Below are 4751 nucleotides of genomic sequence, written 5' to 3'. Positions count from 1 at the left end.
CGCCTCAAACCGTGCATCTTGGCGCCTCACAGTTCAGTGGGCAGCAAACCTCCTTTGAAGAAGACCGCAGAGCCCACCTCACTGTCAAAAGACAAAGGAGGAAAAACCCATCACCCAACCCCAACCAACCAATTTTCCCTTGCAACCGCTGCAACTGTGTCTGCCTGTCCTGCATCGGACTTGTCAGCCACAAATGAGCCTGCAGCTGACGTGGACATTACCCCTCCATAAATCTTCGTCCGTGAAACCAAGCCAAAGAAAAAAAGTAAAAAACATAATTTAAAAATTTATAACAAACATGTACATCAAACTGCAAGAAAAGGAGAATAAGGAAACAAGTTGTAAAGCTAAACAAAAATGGGAACAAGATTTAAACATAAAGATGAAGAATGAAACATGGGAAAAGCTATGCTCCAGAACTATGAGAAATACAATAAACACGAGGTTACGTACATCACACCCCAAAAGTTAAATAAATGGGACCCAGCAGTATCAGACAGATGTTTTCTCTGTAAGAAGGAACCGGGAACAACAATACATGCAATTTGGGCATGTGAGAAAGTGAAAAAATTTTGTGAAGATCTAAACCAGGTATTAAATAAAATCACAAAAAGCAACATACCAAAAAACCCAGAGATCTTCCTTCTAAGTAATATAAGAAATAAATAACTTGGACTTGATTTGGATGGAGCACAAAAAAGATTTATTATGATAGCCCTAGCTGTAGCAAAAAAATGTATTATGTCAACTTGGAAATTAGAAGACAACCTTAGAATAGAGCAATGGTACATAGAAATAAATAAATGTATTCCATTGGAAAAAATAACATATAATTTAAGAAATAACATCACAATATTCAAAAAAATATGGGAATCATACATGAAACACAATAGAGAAATCCTACCATGAACCTCCACCACCTAAAATGACAGAAGGAGAAGACAACGAAATGAACTGACCCAGTGTGTAAAAGTAGAAGACACAAATTTCTTGTTCATTTTTATTATTGACGACATTGTTTAATGGGTTTAATGTATCATATAGATTGAATTTTGAATAAATGGGGAGGTGGGGTGAGTGAGGGACGGAAGGGAGGGGGGAAAGGGGAGAAAATGGCACTGTATATATTCAAGAGAAAAATGTCTGTATGTATTTTGGTCAGTATGGTTCATAGTGTGAAAAATTTTAAAAATTTAAAAATCACTGTCAGCTTTGGAATGAAAAGTACATTTTCACTTTGATTTAAAACATAGTTTTGATATAATGGACGATGTTAACTGCTTGGCTTGACGAAGTCATGGTCTGAACTGTGTAATAGATTTATATAGGTGTAGTCTGGTGAGTGTATATTCCTGTGTAAATAGGCATGATCAAACTAATGAACAACATTGGTAATGGATAGAGCAACCCATTATTCATGCAATATTTAATAATAATTAGTTTATTGTCATTTACATTGTACAATGAGCACATGCACTGACATTCATGCTTGCTTAGATTTTGTTCTTTTCAAATACTATTTATTCTTGTAACTTTTATGATCTCTTCAAATTTGGTAGGTTGTAATGTTTTTTAGTGACTTGGATTAAAGCAGGTATACAATAAAACTCTGGAGGTGCTGGGGTCGAGTGAAATCCATAAACTCAGCCAGCCGTGCAGCGGCCACCAGATATCAAGGGTAACCAGGCCTGAAATGTTGGTTAACCTTTACCTCCTGAAGAGGATGTATGACCTGCTGAGTTTTTGCAGCATATATTAGACATAAAGTTGATGTAGCACAGCCGGCTCTACATCAGGACCTTACTGGGTCCAGGCCAATGATCCCCAAACCCTCAACCATTCATGAAGTCCTTAACTCCCTCATAGACCCCAGGGCATGTACAAAAATAAAGAAATAAACAGATGTACAGTTTACAAGTGCATTAGTGAGGGAAACTGCATACCACATGCATGGAGTCCTGGCCTCCCAACAACAACCCAAACTTTGTTACAACACAGATAACAAATCTGTAAATTAACCAAGAAATTGATTGCAATAACAGTAAAAAAAATCCTTTGCTTCTGGCTAGGAAGATACCAACTATTCAGCATTGGCGACAGCAATTCCACTTGACCTTGTGTGCAAAGCCATCTGCATCAAAGAAATCTCCTCAGGCTCTTGGGCAGCAGTGGGGACATCAGGTTCCCAGGCATGATCAGGGACCTCAGGCTCCCGGTCCACAATGAGAACAGGAATGATAATCCATGGCTCCTGGGCAGGAATGGGGAATTTGGGCTCTGGACAGGAGTGTGGACCTTGTGCTCCCAGCCAGGAGCGGAGACCTCAAGCACCCAGGCAACAGCTGGGACCTTGGGCTCCCACACAGGTATGGTGACCTGGGGCTCCTGGGCAGGAACAGGGAGTCTCTCTGGCAGGAGTGGGGACCTCGGACTCCAGGCAGGAGTGCTGACCTTGGGCTCCCAGGCAGGAATGGGGACAATGGGGACACAGGCAGGAGTGCTGACCTTAGGCTCCTGGGCAAGGACCTCAGGCTCCTTGCAGGAGCAGGAAACTCAGGCTCCCAGGCAGGGGCAGGGGCCTCAGGCTCTGGCTAGGAGAGGGGACCTTGGGTTCATGGCAGGAGTTTGGACTCTGGGTTCCCAGGCAAGTGTGCTGACCTCAAGGTTCCCAAGTAGGAGCATGGACATGTGTCTTGGGCAAGGAGTGTTGACCTTAGGCTCCCGAGCAGTAGTGGGGACCTCGGGCTCCCGGGTAGAAGCAGGGACCTTGGTCTGCTGTGCAGTAGCGGGGACCTCGGGCTCCCGGGTAGAAGCAGGGACCTTAGTCTGCTGAGCAGGAGTGGGGTCCTCAGACTCCAGTGCAGGATTGAGGGCATTGGTTACCAGAGCAGGAGTGCTGACCTTGGGATTTCAAGAAGGAGTGGGGTCATCGAGTTCACAGGGAGTAGCAGGGACATTGGGCTCCAAGCAGGTGTAGAGTCCTTGAGCTCCCAGGCCAGGAACGGGGACCTCGATCTCCCAGGCAATCATGCTGACCTCCTGCTCCTGGGCAGGAGTGGGGACCTCGAGCTCTACAATTCTCTTGAGTTCAAAAGTTAAACGAATCCCACCCAACCCCACTCTCCCCCTCTAGTGTTTATTGATCCCCCTTTTAACTGCATTTTTTTTAACCTTTTAGATAGTTCCATTTACCCCTGGGGTCAACCACTGTGGAGACCCCCTAATCCACACAAAACTTCTTCAATTTTCTTCTCTATCAGAATTCTGACTTCTTCCATTTCATCTCGCCACTGTAACTACTCGATGAAGAAGGGTAATCATTGCCCAGAGTTTGGAGGCACTCACTGGCATGCAGAAGTCCAGTATGGAGAGGAAATGGCAAGCCTTCCTGGATCACCTGAAGCACAAGTATTCTCATTATGCCACAGCTATCCAAGGGCAGCAAGAACATCTCAGGGAACAGGTAGGTCACTGATGTCTCTGCCCAGGAACAACTCCAAGAATTGAGTTACTCAAATGGACTATCTCTATTTAGTTAGCATTTCTCTGCACAGTGAGTTGAATGAATTGAGGGTTGGGAATTAGGTGCAGCACTCAACAAGTATCCTCACCATGCCACAGCCATCGAGGGCAGCAGGAACGCCTCAGGGAACATGTAGGTCACCGATGTCTCTGCCCAGGGCTGGGTTTAAGCCTATTTGACCAATTTTATCAAATTGGCCTTGAGCAGAGAACACTGTGACAGACTTTGTTTAAACTGGTAAGAAAATAATAATACTATAGGTCTTATAAACAATGACCTTGTGAAGTTATTGCCCTTAATTGATCGTATTATCTCAGTGAAATATGTTTAGGAAATAAGTCTTCAATTAAACTACTGGCTCTCTTCAGCCGCTGGAACCAAGATGGGTCGAGTCAGGACTAAGACAGTCAAGAAAGTCGCTCGAGTGATCATTGAGAAATATTATACCTGTCTTGGCAATGACTTCCACACAAACAAAAGGGATTGTGAGGAGATTGCTATCATGCCAAGCAAGAAACTCCAATAAGATTGCAGGGTACGTGACACATTTAATGAAGCAGATCCAGTGTGGATCTGTCAAAGGCATCTCCATCAAATTACAGGAAGAAGAGCGAGAGAGGAGGGATAACTATGTCCCAGAGGTCTCTGCTCTGGATCAGGAGATGATTGAGGTGGGCCCAGACACCAAAGAGATGTTGAATTTGCTGGACTTTGGCAGCTTGTCAAATCTTCAGGTCACGCAACCTTCAGTGGGAATAGCCTTCAGGACTCCGAGAATCTAAAGTTATTTTTGCCATGCTCTTCGAATAATAAAAAGACAAAAGGGAAAATAGAATTAATCTACTGGCTATAGGCCTCCTTTGTCTTATCTCCCTAGCCAAAAATGTTATGTTTCGTATTCATTTGACCCAGTAAGATAGATATATTCTGGAGCTGATGAAGCATCTCTTATTATTATCAAGATCAAAACATGCTATAGGCTAATCAATAAGAGAATTTACACTTTAATATGAGATTGAGACAGCGTTATGCTAGTCTAGGGCCTAGCCTATAGCCTAGGCTCAAGCAGTTGCATGAATGTAAATAGCCTAGGCCTAAGTGTAGAATTTCTGACAATATTAGCAATCGTAGTTGGAATTACGTAGGATATTTAGGTCTTGTAAAGATGAATAACCCCTAAGTTAGGTTAGTTTAAGTTGATCTTTACTAGGCTAGGACACTGTGGGGG

General features: G+C 43.4%; 1 pseudogene; it reads left to right on the top strand.

Moving 5' to 3' along the window:
* Window positions 1–3905: 3905 nt before the first annotated feature.
* LOC138750131 (small ribosomal subunit protein eS17-like) lies at window positions 3906–4341 on the top strand (annotated as a pseudogene).
* The last annotated feature ends 410 nt before the right edge of the window (window positions 4342–4751 follow it).

This window comes from Narcine bancroftii (genome assembly GCF_036971445.1).
Source record: "Narcine bancroftii isolate sNarBan1 chromosome 12 unlocalized genomic scaffold, sNarBan1.hap1 SUPER_12_unloc_2, whole genome shotgun sequence".
In the NCBI taxonomy this organism is placed as follows: Eukaryota; Metazoa; Chordata; class Chondrichthyes; order Torpediniformes; family Narcinidae; genus Narcine; species Narcine bancroftii.
Note: the sequence above shows the minus strand (reverse complement) of the source record. Positions and strands in the feature narration are given on the sequence as shown.